This window comes from Condylostylus longicornis, unplaced genomic scaffold, assembly GCF_029603195.1.
Source record: "Condylostylus longicornis isolate FDR11 unplaced genomic scaffold, ASM2960319v2 ptg000022l, whole genome shotgun sequence".
In the NCBI taxonomy this organism is placed as follows: Eukaryota; Metazoa; Arthropoda; class Insecta; order Diptera; family Dolichopodidae; genus Condylostylus; species Condylostylus longicornis.
The window spans coordinates 709,958-735,541 of record NW_026577991.1 but is presented as its reverse complement, the minus strand read 5'-3'; the positions used below and the strand labels follow the sequence as shown (position 1 = coordinate 735,541).

Here is a 25,584-nt window from a genome sequence, read left to right as displayed (position 1 = left end):
GCATATGTTTACGGCGTTTACGGCGTGCAACATTGGCATATGAAAGACATTGGCATAGGTTTGAAATATTTGGCTCTCAGGCCGTAGTGTCATACCTCGGCAAATTCAAGAGTGGTATCTTTCTTGCGAGTAATATCTTCCTTGCCCTCATAGCCCCGCCCCGGTGATGCAAATGCAACCTGGCCACGTTATAAGTAAGCATCGGGACCTCTATTATGGTGTACATCTATTTCATCACTGCGAGGAAGTATTCTGACGTGCTCCCCATGCCATGACTTGTTTGGGACTTGTCCTCAAACAAAATGTCATACAATGTATATTGTTTGGACATATCAGTTCAAACTTATTAATTATGCCCAATCTTGCTGCGGATCTTGATTACACTTAGCTTTTCCTGCCTTGTAAGATACAATTTCATTTTCTTTCTGATAAGTCGAGGCATTTTAAACTTTTGCACCATAATTCTTAGAAATGTTTTAAAGTTTCATTCAGCTTCCTTCTTCTTTAATTTTTTTTATCATAATCGTTTGCTTATTCATTGCTCACCTTGAACATTATTTTTAATGCTCAATATAATTAGTGTAACACGTAATCAAAATTATATTTTCTTTTATTTTATGACGGTAATTAATATGTACAAAATTAATTCGAAGCATAAAATGATTTCAAGATGATTTTTCTTTAAATATTTACTTTGCTTTTTCTAAATCTGAAAGATTCATTTTATAATACTATATTAAAATTTCGTTATTTTATTGACTTAATTAAGGAGAAATTTTCTTAATAAATAGGTTTTAGTATATTTATTGTTCAAATAAATTTAGCAGATTAAAATTTTTCGACTACATTTTAATTATATTAAATTTAAATTGTTTTATGTATCGCACATGGTACACATAAAGTTTAAGTACAGGTGTGTATACGAATTATGCATGGTTGTTATTTTAGAAAATAATAAAATGATTTACGATCATTTGTGATAGCCTATTAAATTTGAGGGTTTTCCTATACATATACAGCACCATATACGTGAATATACAATTAATTTATAATACTTTATAAGCATACTCATGGGCGCACATAATTTTAAAAAACATCACCATTTGAATGAAAAAGGATACTTTCGTATTTTTAATGAGATTTTAAAATTCTCCATTGATTTTCTGTATATAAAAATTTTTATTAGTTAATATTTTATTTAATTGATAAAAGTGTTTCTTTTAATATAATGAAATACCAAATTTTTTTCATTATTCATTAAATTCCATTTTTTTTTCGAAACTTAACGTTTTTATATAGGAGGCAAATTATACATATGACGTGTGTTCATAAAATTATTGAGGAAATATTTTTCATTGATATTAATTTGAGATTGATTTGAATGTTAAAATATTTCTAGTATCTACAATGAAGTTTCATAATTTATTTGTTCCTACATATATTATAAGAAATTTTTAGACCTAAGAATAACACAAATCCAAAATTGACACAAATTTTTTAGCAGTATAAGTGCGTCACTGCTGCTCTCCAGGGTAATAGTAATCAAGTGTGTATATTTTAGAAGATGTTCAAAAAGTTTTACAGTTTTTGCACTGAATCAGAAAATATGCACATATATGAATGTGTATAGAGCGTTTTGACTCACTTTTTAGATACCTAATAGTCTGCAGTCTACACATTTTGGCGGCTTAAATATTTTAGTTTTTATGACTAAGACCCTCTGCTGTTTCTGTTATGTACATACATATGTATTTTATTCAAAAATATATTGTACGTGTGTAAAAGAGATTATTACAAATATTGGAAAATCTGTTAGCATTATTTCTTAACACTATTTTCATAATTAATCAATTGAGTACTTACTTAAAAAAATTATTGTTTTCTCATTATTTCATTTCGAAAAAGTGCGTAAAATATTGAAAAGTAAAATGAAATCGGAAGAAAAAAACCGATATATTTGTATAAAAATAATTTTGTTTATGAATTTGAAATTCATTAATCAAAATTTTCATATTGAATTATTTGACAAATTTTGACAATGACATATAAGAATTGTAAAAATTAAAAAAAATAAACAGAAAAGTATTTTGTAATTTTCTTTTTTTTTCTGTTAGTGATGATATTTTGTTGTTATATTTAAAATTAAAATGTTGTGAAATACAAATTTTATGTTTTCAGATTCAGATTTTTTTAGAGCAATTTTATTAGAAAATAGGAAAAACATCTTTTAAGAATTTTGAAGATATATCGGAGTGTTTTGTTAAGGAAATATGCTTCACTATTTCCTTTTTTTGCTTTCAATTGTCAATATTCGATATTATTTTAAACATTAAACAAAAGCGTGCAGCTTAAATTCAAAAAAATTTAAATATTTATTGCAATTTTAAAAAAAAAAATCCTTTTTTGATCCAAATAAATAATTCACATATAAAATTTTTTAAAGAAATGAAAAATATGAACTAAAAGTATCTCCCAGTTCATTCAGGCACTCTACATAAAAAATTAAAGTGTAACTGTGTACATCGGAATATCATGCTGCGACATATGAAATTTTTAAGATTAATAAAAAAAATTTATGTATCCTTTTAAATATTAGAAATGGAAAAGGATGAAAAATAAAATTTTTTTTTCTTATATTTTTATGCTTTTTGTTCACTTGGATGCAGAAAATACTACAACATTTACCTGGTTATAGTCAATTATACTCCTGCATATTTTGCGATAACTCTACAAAATGGGTATAATAAAATGTAAAGGATATTTATTTCATGATGTCAGGATGAAAATTTTATATACTTCTGTATACTAGTATATGTATATGTATATATTTACATAGATAATTTTAAATTGGATATGTAAGAGATTACAGAGGGAAAAAATAACAAGAATTTACAAAGCTTTTTTCTTCTTCTTTTAGTGTATAGAATTTATTCACTCGAAGTTAAATGCTGAAAAATATTATAAAATCTAAAAGTACAGTGGAAGTTATGAAATTAAAGTCATTTTTTAAGGTTTACGGTAAATACTGATATAAAATTGTAATTGTAATTTCCAATCAATTTTACGATATTATGTAATTGAAAGGTTTTCTTTATAAAATTTCCATTCTTGCCGTTTTATGAATAGTTGTTAAGTTTAGTCGGGTGATTTTTGAGATAACTTCACTATAATGATAGCTTAGTTATTACTCTTTTATCAAAAGCCTGATTGTCGGACATTGTTGCTATATCATACCTGCAGTAGCCCTTATTCAGGTTAAATTGGAGGCCCCTTTCTATATTGCGTTTTCCGCGTAACAGATAATTGGGTACATTCCCACAAGTTCAACCTATTGAGCTACTCCAAGTTCCTGATAAAATTCACTCATATTGCGTTCAATTTCTTTTTTAAAACACATTTGGTGCTAAAACATAACCTTTTGAAAGTTTTTATTTTTGTTTTTCAAAAGATGCTTTAAGAACTCAAGTTGAGAGTAAGAAGACAAATTAAAATTAAAAAAAAAAAAACGAAGAAAGAAAAACATGAAAAATAGAAACGAAAAATTTTAAAGGACAAAGAAAAATTATGCATCAGGTGTATAATTTTATAATTTTCCTTTTGAAAATCAACAACAAAAGAAAGAAGAAAAAACCTCACATTAACATAGAGACAAAAGTGGTACAAGGAAGGTGAAGAAGGAAGATAAAATGTTTCGATACACAAAATCATCTCTAAAGCATACTTTTTGCATATATGTAAAAAATTGCGGTGTATGAGGAGAGACTGTAGAAAAAAATATAAAAATAATTTTTTTTCTTACATTTTCCTTATTAGTTTCGTCCTTATTTTGTGTATTTTTTTTTGTATATAAAAGTGTAATAGAGAAAATATTGTAGGTGTTTAGAGATTTTCGGTACATAGAAATAAAAAGAAGAAAAAAGTCAAAACAGAAAAAAAGTTAAAATAGAGGTAAAATTCTGCGCTCTACGAGCTCTGCCTTTTCTTGTTCTTTTACTCGCAGTTTTATTTTGTTTTTGTTTGCTCTATTTAATTTTGGTTGTGCATAGATCGCAAAAACATGGATGAAATTTTTTTATAGTTTTAATAATCTTTATGATGCGATTTGCTTTTTATATTATTATTATTTCTTTTTCTTGTTTTTTTTTTTTTTTATATATACCATAAATGGTATCTTAAAATTTTATTGAAATTTTTGTTCTTTTTATGTTTTCTATACAAAATTCTTGTATGCATGTCTATATGTTTAAATGAAAAAAAATTGCATAACTTTGGGGATTTTGTTTTTTTTTGCATAAAAAAGAAACAAAAACAAAGAAATTTTCTTCTTAAGAATTTTCAGACCATGAAAACTCTTTAATACAATAAAAATCATGATTTTCTTGTTTGGAGAACATTTTATTTTCGTTTCACTTTGGGGCGGCATTCATAATCAAAATGACATTTTTAAAATCATACGAACTTTTGTATATTTTTATATTTTCTGTTTTGAATTGGGTCAGGAATTTATTTTAAACTTTATTAAGTTTCAAAGTTATAATTTTTTTTATTTTTAAAAATTATAATAAGTAGATAAATAATTTGGTAAAAGAGAAATTGGGTATATCGATTTATGGATGATAGAGAAGCAAAGATAAATTTGGGTCCATATAGTTTGCCAAGTAGCACATTTTTCTTTAACAATTATTGCAAATGCTTTGGTTTTTCAAAATGATGTTTTCTTCTATTAATATCATAATATTTGATGTTATAACACACTTTTAGGAGGAAAACAAAAATTATTTGAATTTGATCATTTCTATAAATAATTTTATATACTTTGGGATTATTTGGAATAAAAAAATTTCAATGTATCGAAAATAAATGAGTTTATAAGAGATATTTTCTTATTTAATAAATAGTGTTAGTTTGTGCATAAGGTAACATCTTGTTGCGAGGGGTTACTGTAGAATCTGTGTTGGAATTTTTACGAAGGATTTGAAATGGAGAAGCAAGAGATGAAGGGAAAGAACACGTAAATATCTATTTACTTATTAAATTTAAACTTTAAGATTTGAATACATACAATCGTTCTGTACTATGTGCACTAAGTAAAGGGAAGTAATTCAAATGCAAAGAGAAAAAACTTCTCTGTATTCACAAAACTCAATTCAAATAACAGGAAGAGCTTATACCAATTCCTAAACTTTGAATCAAAAATTTCTCATACATGAAATTAAAATTTTATTTTAATTCATGTTTTTGTATTTTATAAAAAAAATAACTAGATTTTATATAAGAAATTTTAGATTCATATGCGCCATTTATTATTTATCGGTATTTGAAAAAAATTTTGGGGCGCTACACTATATTTTCATGGTATGAATGTTTATGTGTTCATTTTGCGCCAAATACAAAAAAAAAAAAACAAAAAATAAATTTTTAGTCTTCCAAAAGTGAGGGATAAATAGAAAAACATAAAATATTGTTTATTTTACGGGATATTTTCCCCATAAGCGCCTAAATTTTCTTTTCCTACAGCTTTTCTTATAATTTAAACAAATAAAAAAAAATTTTTTTCCTTGTGAAATGTTTACTTTAATAAGAATGAAAGCATTCAAGAGCACAATCAACCTTATTTTCGATAATATTTTTAAAAATTACACCATTTATACTGACAGCTGTCTTTTGGACACAAAATTTTTAAGTTGATTGAAGAGGCAAAACTCAATCTAATTCTCATAAAGACCCTCAAAAAAAATTTTTTATTTTTGTCATGAGGCTCTTGTGTATAAAAAACATATTATTATTCTTTAATAATAATTAAAAATAATAAAAATAATAGTTTTTATTCAAAAAAATTTAAATTAAAATTATCTCCCATAATTTATAATTGATTCGATGAAATTCATGAATTTTATAAACAGATGTTTAGCAAAAGAAGATATTAAAGTGACCAGGTTATAAATAGAAGATATACAAATGCGTTTGCTACTCTGTACATGCGTGTTCGTCTTTTAGTATGTTCGTTTCGATATTTAGTTTATCGTAATTCTAAACAAGTTTAAAAAAAAATTTGTTTAGAGTCGTGGTTAATTGAATAAGTAAAGGGTTTTTAATATTATTCTTCTCCTAAACGGCAAGTTTACATTTTTTTTTAAGTTTTATGATGTTAGAAAGTCACTCATTTCGGCAATTATTTCAAATATCGGTAATTATTTTAAATCGCATAGTTACATAAAACTTAACAGAAAAGTTTTTAATAAAACTTAAATTTTTTTCAATTGTTTTGCCAAAAAAAACATTTTCCAAAGTTAACCTTTGAAATTAAAATTCTTAATATGCTAGTATCAAGTATACAAATATAGTTTTGCTACAATTTATGTTTTGCCCATTAATTTATTCCTTAAATGAAAGGTGCTTTTAAACAAGCCCTTGGTTTGATCGGTTGTAAAACAAAGAAAAAAGAAATTTATAATTTTTATGACTTTCGAAATTAATTTATTATTTTTTGTAATAGCTATCTCATATTTTTGAAATTATAAACATTCTTTTGTGTTTTGTATAAATTTAAACCCTTAATTTAAAAATTTCCAATGAAATTTTTGCTTTGTTTTTAATATCAATAAAAAAATCATTTTATCTTTTTTTTGTGGAAGTGTGCATAAACATTTTCAGCAAGAGATAAAAGACACTTCTTATTCGTCTTTTTCCGTAAGAGGAGCAAATATAATTTGTATGTGGGCGCTAACAGCTCATATAAATTATTTTTTTAGATTGTGTGTTTGTTTTAATTGATAACAATGACGCATAGGTAAGCAAACGCGATTTATTATAATTGTTTTATGGTAAATTATATGCCCTTTAAATATTTTAAACTTATAATCAGTATACATAAATTATAATAACTAATTTAAAGTCAGTTTAAAGTTACCATTGCACCTTGTAATGTAAAGGAATTTTTGTTCTAAATATAATTTTATGTTAGTGACAGACTATACATTTTATAAATATAGTCTGCTTGAATGGGATATTTTTGAGTCAAGTTTTGTTATTTCGGAATCTTACTATGCCGAATGGTCAATATGAACAATGAAAAAATAGTGGAATTATTAAACTTCATAGTCCAAAACATCACATATGTAAGTCAAGATCCAAAATGTAAAATTAATTTGCTGTCTTTCTTAATTTTTTAGGAGCGCTAATGTCTTATCTTGGCAATTATGATGAACTGTTTGTAAAAGCACCATAAGAAAAATTATAAAAATTTTTTATTAACGAGGTTCATTGTACTGCGAACACACATAAAAACCGAAATATGCGAATTAAAAAGTACCTTCTTAATTCGTTTAATTGTAATCGAATGGTTTCTCTATATATACAATCTATATAAACAATTCCTTTCTATACACAATGAACAGACGCCCAAACACTTTATCTTAATAACAGAAAATTTATAAAATAAAAACTAAAACGCCAAAATATGTGTTTTTTTATTCTATTTAATTTTTTTATTGCTCCAAAAAAAAAAAAAAATTTTGAGTATTGAGTACTTATCCATTCTGTTCGAAGCAAAAAAAAAAATTAATTTACAAAAAAATAAATTTCGTTTACCGACATTTTTATCTTTTTATAAGCATCATAAATAAAAAAGTTTATGTGTTTATTAAAAAAATCAACTAAGAAACAAACAACAAAAAAAGCAAAATAAAAATAGGAAAGGAAATTTTGGAATTTTTATTGAACTTGAATTAGTAATCGAGACCAAAAAAAAAATCAAATTAAAAAATATGTTCCGTTAACCGCTAAAAAAACACCTCTTTTTCGAATATTATTTATTAAGAATTAAAAAAAAGTATTATTGCATTAATAAATTTTTAGAATAATAATGTTCCTTGTTGTTGTTGTTGTTGTTATTTTTAGGTATTTGTTTATTTAAATAAATATTAACAAGAAAATATATAAAATTATAATTAATTAATTATTTTCGATTTAAGTAATTTTATTTATTTCAGTGTTTTATTCTTTAATTTCAGATAAGACTTCAAATTTAATTATTACATTTCATGTATATTATCAGAACATCTATACACACTAATATTATATAAGAAGAAAGAACTTCATTTTAATAACGCTTTGGTAAGTGTTTTATCTTATTTATTCTTATAAAAAATTTAATCTTAGGACTTAGGCAGACATGCAATTTTTAGTTTTGTAGTTGTTTAATTGCTTATTTGTTTTTCATGTCGTGTTTATATTTAAGCGCACATATCTGTTAAATTATTACAATTTTTAATTAGCGCAATCGATTTGAGTTGACACAATAGTTTAGTTGCTTAGGTGTGCTCTCAACGATTTTACCATCAAGCACTAATTGGAAAACTAAAACTTGCACGTCTGTCTGAGTTCTTAATGTGAAATAATTTCTATAATTAATCATACAATACTTTGTATAATTTAATACAATTTTATTTTTATTTATTTTGATAATTCAAAACACACTCAAATTAGCTCAGTAGCTCGTACCGTGTATAATAATATAATACAACCATTACTTAAATATTTATTTAATTAAGTATGTCCTAGTCACCTCAAAAAATTTAGTTAGTTTTTAATTAAAAAAGAGTTTTTCATATAGCAAATCTTATGATATTTGATACTTTTTTCTATTTTAGTGTTTATGGCATTATAAAGGACATTAAGATTTAAATAAAAAAAAACCATTAAGTTGTCGATGTTAGGCAATCATACACACACTCATCTGGTGTCATTTTTATAATCACTCATTCGGAAATTTTATATTGCATATACTATAAATAAAAATATGACAAACAAATAATATTATTCAATGTATACAACAACCTATTTTTGATTTAGTAATTACCTCACACTGTTGTATATTATAGGAAATTTGAATATCACATATAGTATTAGTATTGTTTGAGAATATATATAGTAATGTGTTTGTGTAATATACTGTATTTTAATTGTAATTGAATCATCTTGCATTAATCATATACCATTAACTAAAATGAGATGATTAATGGTTATAAGACAATTTAAAATTTTGGTAAATTATTTAAATATTTGCTATATAAAAATATTGAGATTTTTAAAGCAATGTGAACTTTTTTACATAATAATATTCTCCACTTATAACATAGGTTTATATTGTAAGCGTAATTTTTTTCAGGTTCCGCTCTTGTACAAACTAAAGTACAAAAATTTCCTAAAAATTATCATTTACGAAATTATTTTACGAAACGAAGTGAAATGAATATATGTATTTTAATTATTTTAAGGTCTTCGGTGTCAAATTGTGTAGTAATAAGTATAATAGTAAATTCTTTAGTATTGCAAATAAATATAGCAGTTGCGTTATTTGAGAATTTTTTCCCTATTTACAACCAAAACTTTTAGTTTGTGAGTGGTTTGTTGCCCTCTCAATCGCTGGCACTTATCGGTTCATGGATTAGGCGAAAATGCCTACACAACTATAGAACAAAATTATAAATATAAGTGTTTACATTAAATTTATGTCAATAAATATTTAAGTTTCAATTATATTATTCATTATAGGAATTATTAAAATTAAAACATATTACATTTTATTTTTACATACTATGTATATATATATAAATTCATTTTATATATTAGTAACTTTTAATATAAATATAAAAGTAAGATTAAAAATTAATTTTCATTATTTTGCATACACTCGAAAGAGAAAATTTTAATTATACTTTTATTTTATTAAATTTTTATAAATGAAATAGTATTGAAGATTACAAAATTTATTACCAAATATAAAAATAGTAAATATTTAAATAGAATAAATTATTATTTACTATTTTTATATGTATGTACATTTGGTATTTTATTAAATATGCAAGAAATTTTTAAATATATTGAAATTTTTTGTATAATAAAAACAACATTGTAATCTTTTAATATTTATTTGAATTACATATATATGCGAAAATGTATACAAAGTGCATCAATAATTTCAAAAGAAAATATTAGAATTTGTTTTATTAAAAAGTATATTTTAATTCTAATATTTTTATATTTTCAAAAAATTTTCATATAAACGTGTAATATTAATTTTTACTGTAAAAATTTTGCTTTTTCAAAAATTCCTTTATAAAATTAATAGGAAAAATAAGTACGTATAAATTCTACGAGCTTCCACATATTCACATACATATATAAAGAGAAAAGAAAATTATTAAAAGTAGTTGTACTTTGTTCATACTTTCATCTTCTTATAGTAATTTTTAAGAATAAAATCGATTTTTCCACCCACATACGAGTAACATTTTTAATATTATATTTTTCGTTTATTTTTTTTTCTTTGATAAATTTTAAATAATTTTATTTTACAAAAGCTAAATAATATAATTTATTATGTATATATGTATAAAGTTTAAACTTTCGTTATATACATAAAATACTATTGAAATTATAATCATGATTGTATAAAATTTTATAAGTGCCTACATATGCTGTACCCCTATAAGTATGCTTTAAAGAAAATAAAATGAAATTTTTCAGATTTTTACAATTTAAAAAAAATCAAAGCACCGTTATGTGGAAGCGACTGTTATAAGAGACCGAAGCACAGGCAAATCGTTCGGTGATTGTCTGTCGATAAATTAATCTTCGTTAGTATTTTGAAGTACATTAAAGAACTTGATTTTCTAAACTATTTTTGGTTTGAACATAATTTTTGATTTTAATTAAGTATAATGCAAGATTACAAAATTTTTTGTATATTTAATTTTTTGAGTCAAATATGTTTCTCAATAATCAAATTGTGGCAAACCTTAAATTAATTACGTTTTTCGGTTTTTCTTTAATTTTTTGCAAATTTTTTTTTAATATTTTTAATATTTTCAGTAACATTTCAACACAATGATGAAAAAAACTGGATTAACAATTTTTTCCTGCACTTTCTTTTCTTCTTTAAACTTAAATCCAATTAAATATAGAAAAAATAGTAGCTCACTTTTAATGGAAACTATAAATTTTCTTAACTGCCTGAATTTTAATTTTCTCTCTTAGATTTAATTTTTACTTTATTTTTTTTTCAAAATAATTTGGGTAAATCTATATCTGCTCCTCATGAAAATAACAATTTTCTTATCTTTTGCACTATATAGATGTTTAGTATATTCATTAATTACAACTTTATTTTTTGAAAATTGAATTGACAAAGAACGCTTCTAAAATATTCATATGAAGATGCAAAAATATCCGTAATTGAAAAGTTATTTCTCATGAAAAGCTAAAAGAGTTTTAAATTTAATATTTGCGTTTGCAGTATTATATGATACATGGAGTGCAATTTCTTCTTAAACAAAACGATTTGAACTTTAGGAACATACTCGCACTTAAATAGCCCAGCAAAAAAATAGCACCAGTATGTTTTTATTTATTAGAAGAACTACAAAACTTGCTTTAAATTTGAATAAAAATCTAAAAATTTGAATAAAATGTGGGAATAACTAAGAAAATTTTATATAGAGAGGAGTATGTAAATAAGGAGTTTTTGAAAAATTTGATAAAATGTTCAAAAATAAAAGAGTTTTGAAGCTTCTCAAAATAGAATTAAGTAAATCAATACGAAAAAAAAAATTGATTATTAAAGTGACAGTTTTTAAAATTACGAATATAGTAAATAAATATCTGATATATAAGTAAACGTTGAAGAATTTTTTAACAACACCTATAAGATAATAAGATTATTTTCTGTTTTTATTTTTTAAATAAGAGCTATTCTTTTCATCAGTTCAACGAGTTTTTTTTAAATATTTTTCTAAATAGGAAAAAAAATCAATATTGAAATGGTGGTTGTCAGCCATTACACGCGTGGTGCTTCTATTTTAAATTGCATTGCTTTTTTTTCTAATTCATTGCAAATTTAATCAAGCATAAATAAAAAACCATAAAAGATTAAATTTGATATTATTATTTTTTCATTTTTAGGATTTATTTTTAATAAACGTACACTTTTCTAAAACAAATTGTTATGATTTCATGTGAGTCTGAAATAATTTCTGCGTACATTCATACGAGTACAATGTTATGTAACCATCAATGAACAAAAATTTTCAAATTGAAATTCAATTTAAACAAGTTGGGATTTGACCAATGGCTTGTAAGAACAAAATTATATTGTTTGTTTTAATGACATTTGTTTGCATTTGGATAATTTTCATTTGTTAAAAGAATAAAAAGTGTAAAATAAGTAATTTTCAAAATAATTTATAAAAGTGCGTAAATGAAAATGAAAAAGTTTTTTAAATTATATAAAAGATTTACACAAAAATGTTTTAGAAAATAAATATGCACTTATATGCAAATAAGGAGACATTCCTATGGGAATGTATGTTTCCTTAAGTATTTTTAATCGCCTTAATAATTTTAATTTGAATGGAGAGAAAGATTTGTTTTATAAAACAATGCAAACAAGTTAATTGCAAAAGTAGTACATGGATACATAATACGAGTACATGGAGTTCAAAATTAAGGGTAAATTTTTGAAAAAAAAAGTTTTTTTTAATAAATTTTTTAAAGTAATTATTTTTTCTTTTCTCCCTAATTACGGAAGCATTTAAAGTATGTTGACAAAATTTTGAAGGAAATTGTTCATTATTCTAATTTATATTTTTCAAAAAAAACTAAAAAGTTTAGCTTAGCAGATTGTGTTCGAAATTTCAAGTATGTTTTCAATAAAATTTATAACTCTTGACTTTTTTTCCCAATACCTCCGGAAATAATTGAAATACACTATGAAAATTTTGGCAGGATATAGATTTAATTATGACGAATTTGAATTGGACAGAAACCCAAAATCAATAAAATTTGAGTTGGGCGGCTTTTTTTCCCACTCACAGAATTAACAATAACATAATTATTAAGCTGTCAACTACTCAAATCGTATTGTACTAGTTAATGTAAAAGTGAGGATTGTGCAAAATATGATTATTGTTAATCCCATAATGTTTGTTTTGATTTCCACTTAAATTTACATAATGCCATTTGATCTGAAATGTTCAATAATTTAAATGCCAATTTGTTATTGAAATATCCAATAATACGAAAAATTTAATCAGGTTATTTAAAGAATGAAAAATATACCGTTGACATTTATAAGTTGCAATAAAATTTTTATGAATATGTTAGAATTTAACTGTGGTATAGTAAATATGCCACTTAGTTTGTTGCTATACAGATTAGAACAAATAATATAGTCAATTACTTAGAATTACGCCACTTCTTTGGCTCGACACAGAAGATAAAAAGCACCGATTAAATTAATAGATTTGAAATTTAACTCGAATCATTCCTGTAACAATTTGTAGCCTGTTTATTATTTTTAGTATAACGGGAAGAAGGATGTATTTCTGCGGCCCTCATTCTTGATGAAAAAAATTTACATTTTCCGATTTCAAAACATTATATTATCATAAAAACTATATGTAAACCAACCAAAATCAATACCACCAGAGTAGTTGGAATCAATCTACCCTCGTTTAAAAAATAAACAATGAGAAAAAATTGTGTTTCAGATATGACATAGAAATACAAAAGAGGTAAAAATAATGTTAATGGTTAGTAAAATCGGATTATTAACATTTACGATGGTAATGGACAGGTTTATAAATTTTTCAACTACACTTTTGCAAATAGTTTAGAAAATATATAAAAGTAGTAAAGCAAATGTTAAAAGAATAACAAAAGGAATTATTTTAATGGCATTTATTGAGTTATGCGTGTTCTTTTTTTTTTGCTTTAAAAATGTTTCTATATAGAAAGAAAGTATAAAAAAAATTGATTTTTTAACTAACCTTTTATTTCACACTCTTCCTACATGCACTTCCATATATTATTATGACATTATAATTCCATTAAAGTGATTTATGAAGATTAAAATTAACTTAAACAATTTTTCAATCGGAGAAATAATTTCCGATATAAAGGATTACTACTGTACGGTTTCTCATATTTTGATATTTTTTTTTTAAATTTTGTGATGTTTTACAAGTATAATAAAACTTATGGTCTCATGGTAATATTTATGTTTTATATAATTATTATTTTGAGAGTAAGAGAATTACAATAATCAAAGTATCAAATTGTCGAAGCTACTTTAGAATTAAAATTTGAATTAATTTAAAAAAAAAAATATTGAATTCAGCTTACCGTAGGAGGTAACATTAGCGAGTGGTTTCATCTAGTTGAACATTTCCAATGAAATTAATAAAATTCATTCCTTTTTCCTGTAAATAAGCCTTATATTGTAGATAGTAGGTTAAATCAATTACATATTTGGTTGATGATAAAATTAATTCGACAGATAGCGTTTTTTTTGCATTAAATCATGTGCGTAATAATTTTTGTTTTTTACTAATTCATTTCATATAACTTCAATTATGAAAGTTGCAACCATATTGCAGCGAATGTAATTTGACAGTTTGTTGTTACAAATCATCTACCAGAAACCATATACCGGAACCAATTAACCTTCTTCGAGAATCTCAAAAGCCACGTCAAAAGCTCCCCTGACAGGTTTCTTTCACCGTACAAGAATGCTTCCAGAATACGCTTCCTTTTCCACATCATAGATGGACAGACACAAAGAACATGTTCAACGCCCTTAACCTCTTGGTAATTTTCCAGAAAAAACAAGGCCCCGTCAGCACCTTAGTACTCCTACCAGAATACTGTGATCGAACCTATTTAAAAACGTCTTCGTCTTCTTCTCATCCCTACAAGGCCTAAAGAACTAGATAAAATGAAAGAAAAAAATCGTATTAAATTTTGATCAATAAATACATTTTTTGGGAATTGACATTATATTGACTTGACTTTTTGTTTTAGAATGTAATTCAATTTGTTTTTATTTGTAAATTTTTGACATTTCAGAGTAAAACATAAAAAATGACGTATTTTTTAAAATAAAAAAGTTAAAAGTCAATTCATGTAAAAATCGTTTTGCGTCTGACTACAAAATTAAATAGAATCTTTTTATATGATTTAAAAGATTTTATTATAATTAAGAAATTCACAAAATATGACACACAAAATACTTAAAAAAAAAACGCAAGAATAATAGGGTCATAATTAAATTTTCTTTTAATTTTGTATTACTTGCATCGTATATTTTACACATTTAAGTATATTTTGTTTTGATGTATGTGTTTTGGTTTCTCTATTTTGATAAATTAACCATTTAAATGTATATGAAAGATTTGTAATTTTAAAAAGTATGACATACGACATTATACTTGGTATATAAATTTCTTCCTCAGTAACTTTGAAAAATTAATTATTTCCTTTTATGTTATTATATAATACATTTAAAAATTTGTATGCCAATATATATATGTATAAGTATTGCACACACATATGTATATTACATGTATGTATGCGTAAACATATGTATGAAAATGATAAATTATCGTTTGTACTCATATATATTTGTTTTTAGTTTTTTTCTTTGTTTTTTTAATTAAAAGGATACGATAAATTAAAATACACACAACAATGATTGTTATTTTAAAGGACAAAAGTTTGTTTTTGTGCTGCTTTTATACGTACTTTGTGCATCATCCAGAAATAAAAAAATTAATAATTCAAATATTATGTATTTATGTATATGTAGAAGTATAATGTTAATACTTATACAGTGATTCACACTTAAGGTCAAATTATTGTAATCCCCATATACTAATTCAAAAACTATTTATTATGAGAATTATATATGAGATTTTTTTTGAACCAAAATTGATATTTTGAAAATGTTGTCCAAGAGTTAATGGATTTTATTTTAGCATGGATTGAAATTAATTTGAACTTGGAGTAAGTATTAAATTTGTAATAGTTATATCAAAAATTTAATTATATCGTATTATAAACAATATATAGGGAAGTTTGATTTGGGGTTTTGAACACAAATAGATATGAAACCTGAATTCGAACGTAAATGAATCCGAAATGAAAACGAGGATTTGAATACAAACTATAATTGGAATACCGAGAGTAAACCCGAACACGAACCTGAACTAGATCCCGAATACGAAAAATTGCAAAAATTAATATATGAAAAAAAATTTTCTGTATACTGTATATACTAGTGATAAAAACTCTAATGAAAGATTTTTTAATTATAATTTATCCATTCTAATATATTGCAATCGGAAGGATGGTGTTGTCGATACTCCTGATATTCCTTCAACAATAACCCATTCATTTTTATATTTTTATTTCTTAAATTTATTTTATAAAATCTGTAATATTTTTAAATGTATGAATGAAGAAAATATTTTTTATCCGATTCCTGTTTCATAGTAACTGTGTATGCTTTTTATGTCTTACGAATACGTTGGTAAAATTTAATGGAATTGTGCACCGTATGGTGATGATATAAATGACATATGAAATGCTCTCAGATGCAAGGACTAATATTTTTTTTTGCTTTTTCAAATTATTTTCTTTATTTTTTTTGATGTTCTATTTGCTTTTTATTTTCAAAATGGCCTTGTAAGGAGATGTGGATATGTGTAGTAAGATGGTCGTAATTTTATGTCAATAAGCAGCCCATTATAGCAAAAAAAAAAGAACATAATGTATATGAAACATAACAAGAATTTGTATATATATATGAATGTATATATTTACGTTACATACAAATAATATGTGTGTGTACCCTCATTGCACCTAATACAATGTAGGTCATGTTTTACAAATATGTGAATATATGTTTGTGTATACTTTTGACAAAATGTTTATTCACCTAAATACAAATAGGTAATATGTATACCTTAAAGTTATAAAAAAGCAGTAACCTAACATTGCATTCTAAAAAAAATTTTTAATTCTTGATGTTCTTCTCTTTATAAAATTTAATGTAGAAAATATTAAAACAAGTGATGGTATTCCGACATGGTATGGGGTATAAAATGTATGAGAATAATATAAGAATAAAATATGTAATTACAATAAAAGACAAGTTTTATGTATGTTATGTATATGCATTTGCATCCTTATATGTACATATTAAATATATAAAATATATATATATATATATAAATTTATTTTTTGTTTTTCTTAACCTATTTTCAGTCTTTTAATGGGATATTTAAATTTTTTGTTTTTAATAAAACTATTTTAAGTATAGCAACAATTAGTTGAGCACATTAACTGCAGTACCGTGCCTTGTACACATGCAGCAATATGGCTATAACAAAATATGTACACAATTACATATGTATATAACTATATATGTATATAGAAAAACAACATAGAACAGTTGCATAAGTATACCTTAAATTTTGTTTTAAAAATACTTTTGAATAGAAAGTTTAATTACGATTAATTTAAAAATAAGGCAAAATCTTTTTTAAATTTTTTTTTTTAAATCTGCTAGAAGTTTTTAGATATTTTTTTTCTTTTGGTTTTTTGTTCTCAAATTAAAATACCACCTACACATTAACATAATTGTGAATATATAAAAAAAACTACTTGCAGTTTAAGGTACTGCTATTAAACGATACAACAAAAACTTGAATTTCAAAAGGAATGTCATAGGTTTTTAATTAATTTTGAATATTTTCAGTAATGAATGTGTTGAGGTTTTCTAATTTATTCTTTTTTAGAATGAAATAATTTTTATAAAAGTTTTTATTGAAGATGTATCCATCAACTATTTTGAAATTTGTTTCGTCTGATTCCTAAAATATTTTATATTTTATGATTTTGTTATATTTGTGAATTTTCTATTGTTGATTATAAATAAACTTTTCATGCTTATGTTAAAATTTATGCTATTACTTCGGTTCAATATCAGTTGCATGAAATTTTTCAACATTGCCCCTGTAACAATTTATTTCATTTAAGTAACCAGGTTTCGAATAGTTGATCAAAATATGTAGCGCCTTCATTTCAAATTTCTGTTTTCGCCGACTTCGTTTTTTACATATAAATGTCTTTGATTTAGAAATTCCTGTTTCTTGAGTATAGGTCAGCATCCCTGTGAATAGGTATCAAATTTCGGAGTACTCTTAATATGGATTTTCTCAGCATTTTTAGTATAGAACTACTATAAATAATCAATATATCTGGTGGTTACAGTTGTTTACAAGATTTCCTATGAACAAAATATTTCTAAATTATTAAAAATTTTTAAAAATTTATTAATTTAAGTATTATTAAAAATTTTCCAAAAAAAATTTTTGAAAACTATGTGGCTAATTTACTTTATGAGTTGAAGGCTTAAAAACTGTAATTTAAATTTAATTAATCAAATTTACAATTTCTGTACAATTATTCATCAACATGTATGTATGTATGTCGATTTTTTTTTATTGTGTAGTATACGTGTAAATGTGTATTTTTTGGCTATTTATACTAAAAATATAATTAGCAAATGTTTATCATCAACTTGTTAAGACTTTAAAATGCGCCTAATTTTATTTTAATTAAAATAAAATCTCTTCTCTTCTTTTTTATTGTTTTTTTTTATTTTAAATTACTATCAATAATATTTTTATAAAATTTTATTTTGACCATGGCATACATATATTTGTGTACTATATTTTATGTACATATACGAGTACACTTGTCTGATATACTTGTATATACATATACATGCAAATAAGCATTTAAAAATAAATTTCCCAACCAATATCATGTTTAAATACACAATTATATACTCAAATTTTCTAAAATGTGAATAATGAAAACAATATTTATACTATTTACTTTTAAATAAGGAATTTTATTTTAGTGCTTTAGCTACTATATACATTTAATGTTAAGATATGCAAATGACATAATATGCTCCAACTTTTTTTTAATGGTGTTTAAGGTTTTAAGATTTTCTGCGAACAAATTAAATGAATCATTGAGAAAAAATTCAATTCAGCTACCTATTAGCAAATATACAGAATTAAAATTATTCTTAAATAAAAGTACACATTCACATACATACATATGCACATTAATTAATTACATTTGCTTACGGTATAGTTATAAATAACAAAACTTTATTGTTGCATTGCAATTTTAAAAGTGAAAATTTCTTTTGTCAATGAATTCCTATGTTTGATGGCCAATTCAAAATAAAATTAAAAATAATTTGTTTACCTTATTTATTAGAGTATATATAATATTTTTTATAATGTGTGTAACATTTTTATATCGAATTAAAATTTAATTGATTGACATCTTTTATATGCATGTATATATAAAATCAAATGTGAGTACACATATACCCTACGCTAAATTAAATTGATATGAAAATATTCTTATACGAGTACGTATATACTAATAGTTACAATGAAAATGTCGAACTTGAAGTTAAATTTAAATTTTCCTTAGCATAAATACCACAATATATTACAAAAGAAAAGCAAAAATAGAAGAAAAAAGAGAAAAAATAACCCAAAATTAAAAATGAGGAAAACGACCCAATAAAAGAGATTAGTTTTTATTTTTAAATTTATACGAACGCTCACTTTATATACATAAGTATATGAGTATACTCGGTTCTATAGAATGTTTTATAGGTTGCATGTGTTTTTTTTTTTTGAATAAAAATTTCTTCAATAATTTTATAGTAAATATCTCTGTCTATGATCGACCACCACATCCTATTTTTCAATAATTTTTTCTTTCTTTTTATTATTTTTATTTTGAATTTTTACAATTTATTTTTATTGAAAAAAATACAGTTGTTTCTCTTTAAATGAACTCACGTAAATGTTTGTATTTTTTAACTGTCTCGGCTTTTAATCGACCAACCGATTGATAGACAAACAGAAAACTTAAAAGAACAATATAAAGATAGACGTCCAAACAGAAAATCGGACAAATAGAATTCAACATCAGTAAACTGATAGACTAATACTGTGAGAGATTGCAGACCGAAATTGTTCTATTTCGCTTAAAAAGACTGTTTTTTAATCCCTATAACACAGAAACTGGCAGCTATTGATAGGTTGACACATTGAGAGATCCTGATGAAGATAATTCCCCGTACCTCATTGTTTGTTTGGAATGTGATCTGCCAATAAAAATAATACATATCTGTTATTCGCTGTTACAAATATTGTATTTGTATAAGAGCACACTATCCTATTCTAAACCAAATTTTTCATTGGAAATTTGTATTTACAAATTTTCCATGTTCTTCAAATATAGGTAATACTTTTTTGTTTTTGTAAATATTGTGACCTAGACATTCATTTTTGAATCTTAACATTACAAAATTACCATAAGAACAAAAAAAATAAAAACGAAAATCCCATTCGTAATATAAAATGTATGCCATGAAATTTACTAAAAATATTACATTGGATTTAAAATAATAATTATAAATATAAAAATAAAAATATGTATTTCACTATATATGTATGTAGCTATATACATACATACATATATATGGAAACTAAATCATTATAAAAAAAATATACATAGAAATTTGGAAATAATTGGATGAAGAAAATGGTTTTTAAGCAAGAGTGATTAACGCAAGACGGCAATCTTTGTTTTGAATGAAAGCATTTACGTAGATAAATATACTTTTCATCCCCATTAAATTAGACAAATTGGCATTATAGTTATGGCTCTTTTGAACTATTTATATTTTTGTGATTTCTAAATCAATAAATATTGTACAATATTGTATTTTTCCAAAAAGAAAAAATTAAAATTTATTTATGTATGTATATGACATATTAAGTTTTTAAGTATGCACACATTTAAGTATGTGACTGGAAATTATTCATGTTTACAAATTTTAGAACAAAAATAATAATATTTACGATATTTATGTGAGCTGTCATTCAGACAGAACCCAAATTTTTGGAAATCAATTTAATTAAATTTTGCTATATAGATCATAAGGAAACAAACTTTTTTCAGTATAATTAATTGAATAATAATATTTTCTGGAATTTTTTAATCAACTAAATAAAGAATGTTTTAAAGTATCAAATTGGAATCATATAGTTAAGAGAAATTTGTCATTATTTATTTATAATTTGACATTTAAAAATATAACAGAAAATTTAATGTTATTTGAACATGTTTATGAATATTTAATGTTTATAAACTATACTAAATTCGAAATTTTTATTTGTCATTTATAACCAAAATTTCAAATATATTCTGTCTTTGATATCTTATGCTCTTTGAAAATTTTTGAATTTTCGGAATTTCTAATTGTATAGAAAGTGATTTCAGGAAAACTATGTATATTATAAGAACTGGAATTATTCTTTAATTTATTATTGACTTAATATCGAAATTTTTTCAATATGAAATGTCAAAATTCGTCTATAACTTTCAAATAACTTTAATGTATATATGTACCTACTTACAAAAAAAAGATTTTCAAAAATATTTATTCAAGAAGAGAATACCGTTTTTTACATTTATGTACATATATACCAATTATCGTTAATGAAAAGTTTGCTATATACAGTCACACATATGATTGAAATTGAATGTTAATTACCAAAACTTTTTTTTATAAGCAGGGTTGCCAAATGGGAAATTTAAAAGTATTTAAAAAACACAACTGTTATACATTATACGGTTCTAATAACTATTCTATATTCGGATTAAATTTTTTGTGAAAGAAGTGAACTAAGTATTATCCACTTTTCGAATTACCCATATCGTTAACAAAATTTTAATTTTACATATTTATACTAAATTTGGCAACCCTCTTTTCAGGTATTAAGAAAATTATCAAAAAAAAAAAATTATTTTTTTTAATAAATTTTTACCATCATAATTATAGTTTGATTCCGGTTGGTTATATACAAACAATTATGACAAAATAAATATAAATATTTATGGCCATGTCCTCAAAAATTTTTTATTTAAGTGCACATCAATTAATTGCCACATCCATTATATACATTATGTATATTAAAAATTGAATATATGCATATACATATATACACATATATACCATATACACATATATAAATTGTAGATATATATATATGAAATTTTTCTTTTTAGTAAGAAGTGGTATATAAGCATATCCGTGGAAATATTTGTGAAAATTCGCAATTTTTGTTAATAATAGAATTGAAAAATATATTTTTTTTTTCAATTTTTTTTATATTTATTAATATTTTTATTTACTCTGTAGTTGTACATTAAATATGCATTATTTTTCAGTACTTTATATATGATATCAAAATTATAATTTTTCACACCATAATATATATGTTTGTATATGAATTATATTGCTTTTATAGTATTTAACCGGTGAAAAACCTTTTTTAAGAGTGTGTTGAGCCGATTTAAGTTTTCAGTCCTATTTGTGGTATTTGCTCCAAGCGAATTCGACAATATTTTTGTCGAATAGGTTCTACGTTTGTTATTATCCAAAGATCTTCGGCTGTTATATATGTTGACCACAATATTCAACATATTATTCGACAATATTCGACCTATATAGAGGCTTCTATTGACAAATAGTTGCAATTTCTGGATGACAAGTTTCATTCTCATACAGCAGAACCGATTTTACACAGGTTGTCCACCAAACGGTGATCTTGCTTTCTTCAGTCTGTTGTTTACATCTACCTGGCCCCGCCATTAGGTATTCTGGCCTAATGGCGGGGCCAGGTAGATGTATTTCATATTAGGTATGCTGACGAACTCTATTTTTAGCTATTGAATTCCAGGCTAACCAGGATGGTGTAGTTTATTTTTTATGCCTAAGTTTTATCCATGTTAATTTCTAGACCCACTTGTCTGACTAGCTGTTTGTTTTTTGACATGCGGAGCAAATTAAAATGTTGTCAAAAGATCTTCTAGGTGTTATGTGAGTTTCCAGATTATGTCCCTTCTTTTTATACAGCCGGTTGGTACTACCTTGTTTAGCATAGAGCAGCGGCGAAAATGGCAATCATTTTTGGCTCTTGTTGGGGTGTTGAATGTCTCGCTTACTGTTCCTCTATGTATTACCCTGAGCTCAGCTTCTTCAAATCATACGAATTATTTTGTCTGGTTTCTCCTGTCTTTTAGTGTTTTCCATTTTGCATTAGGCTTAATTGCGATGGAAGTCTTGTTGAAGTCGGTGAAGAGCGTGTATTTTGTACTGTATTGACTGTTCGATTATTATTCGAAGTGTGTTCGCTTGATCTACATAACTCTGATAGGGCAGAACCCAGCATTGTTTTTTACAATTTTTCTCTTAGGCGGTTCTGGATAATTGTTGCCTACACCTTGTATGCTATATTTAGTAATGGGTTGTCTCTCTAATTATGGCAGAGAGTCAAGTTAAGCTTTTTTAGTAGTTCGATGACAATACCCTTCTTTCATGACATTGTAACCATTTCTTCACTCCAAGACTTTAGTAAGATTTAACGTAAATCATTTATTACGAATATTATAATCTTAACAGGTCGCAATTTAATTTTTAATAGAGAACTATAAGTTTGCTATAACTGAATTTTTTATACCATGCTCTTTTCTCATGCAGAAAGGAATGAATTAAAAATTTTTATCAGGATTTTCTATAATATTTTAGTATTTAAATTTAATATAATATTTCGCATGAATGGAAAATATAAAAAGGTAACATTAAAAAAATAAATGTTTTTCAAAAAAATGTCGGAAACATTTTTTTTTTGTATAATAAATTTTAATTAATTTTTGTATGGAAAACAAAAAAAAATAGAAATCAAATCAGAATAGAACCCAGATTGTAAAAAAAAATTCTATTTAAAATGCAAAAAAATTAAAAATTTAAATTAAAAAAAAACATATAATATTTTCGTTTTTCTACCATTTTCACATTTGAATTAAATATTATTTAAAAAAAAATAAACTTTTATACATCAATTCATTCTATACAGTTATATCAAAGTTTTTATTTTAAAGTTTATTTAAATGTTAATCGACAGAACGTTGGTCTGTTTGAAGTTTTTTCTTTGTAAATTTTTTACCTTAATTAACAGTAAGTACTAAATATCCCTGAAAACTGGAAAGTTTTGCAAAACAAAGAGCTTTTGTGCTTTTCGGTTTTTTTTCTGACATTTCCAAGATTTTGGGGTACGTCAGGTCACAGCAACAACAACATACCTTTGTTAAACGTGCTGATTTTACATTTTTTCTCAAATTTGGAATCTCTTTTGTTAACAACATTATAAATAAACTACAATGAAAATTTTGAAATTTTTGAATATTATTCTGAAAATATTATATAATTCTGGGAATTCGAAATATAATTCGGTTATGTGCTCCAGAGTTTGTTTTTATTTTTTTTTTTTTTGAAATGTTAAGTAATAGGAGAACCGTCCTTAGACATAATACTGGAAGAGGTACAGAATGAAGTTTTTAGGACTACATCATTCATCTATTCATAAACATTTTCGACAAAAATTCAAAATATTACTGACAATTAAACACCAAATAAAAACGTACACATACCTGCATTGATTTCCTTTAATTTTTATAAATTAATTAACCAATAGGAAATGTAAATCAACCGCAACAGTAAAAAATTTGCGCGATTTTTATATATAATTCAAAAAAATTATGGTTCATTTTGGAAAATAATTTTAAAAGTTATTTCCAGCCGATTTTAAATATTAATTACAATTTTTGGAGAAAAAAACAAAAATTTTTATCTCTTTCATAAAAAACAAAAAAGTAAAAAATACAAAACTTTCTCATGTTATCCTTTTTTATCCTTTTTTATTAACTTGATATTAGGATTTGATATTATATTTGAAAGTTTTTTTTTTATTTTGTTTTTCTAGTTATTGTTTTCCACTTGATGACATTTCTTGAGAAAATTTTCTTTTTTCCTTCTCTCTGCTGCTGTCGATGTCTTTAGGTGGAGATGAAAACTTTTATTGCAAAAGGAGAAGAATAACAAAATGAAAGAAAAACAAAAAAATTGTGTTGCTTTTTTTGTTTCTTGCTTTTCTGTTTTTCTTTTTGCTTTTCCTTAAAACAATATTAGTACTTCTTTGATATTTCTTTACTTTCTTCATTATTTGCTTTTTTTCTGTTTTATTAAGAAAGTTTTTTTTTATCAGTGTACATCTCTGGATTTGAATTTATTAAAATAAATACGATATTTTTCTCCCATGATACAATTTTTTTTGTAGTTTTTTATGGTTTTTCTTTATATTTGAAAATAAAAATGTTTTTTATTTTTTGTTATCGGAACAATGAGGTGATAGGGAAAGGTTATTTTTACGTTCTGTTTTTTTCGTAAAAGAAAAATCTAAAAAAAATATTTTTTTTAATAGATAAAGAGAAAGTAGTGATCAAACGATGGGCTTCCTAAAAAGTAAATTTTCTTCAAATAATCGAAAATTATATATGTTATGCGAGATCTCCATAGGAAGTAGCATTGGCAGTAAGGATCAAATGAAGGTTAAATTAACTTACATTTTGTACACGGCTACATTGTGATAGCTGCACAATAGAGGTTCTTCAAAAATTTGTGTGACAAATATGAAAGAGAGAGACAGAAAGGGAGAAAGAAGAGGAAAGGGAAACATATAAATTAATAGGAAACACTTGTAAATAAATTTGTGTAGAAAAAAATTGTTGATAATT

At 24.3% G+C, this 25,584-nt stretch overlaps 1 protein-coding gene across 7 annotated transcripts in view; it reads left to right on the top strand.

The window, feature by feature from the left end:
- The window catches only part of LOC129606973 (potassium voltage-gated channel protein Shab), a 202,648-nt gene that overhangs the window by 43,927 nt on the left and 133,137 nt on the right, over positions 1–25,584 (top strand). For all 7 annotated transcript variants that reach the window (XM_055517636.1, XM_055517638.1, XM_055517632.1 and 4 more), the window contains exon 2: positions 8,013–8,115. The gene's annotated coding sequence lies outside the window, so the exon portion shown is untranslated. The remainder of the gene's footprint in view (positions 1–8,012; positions 8,116–25,584) is intronic.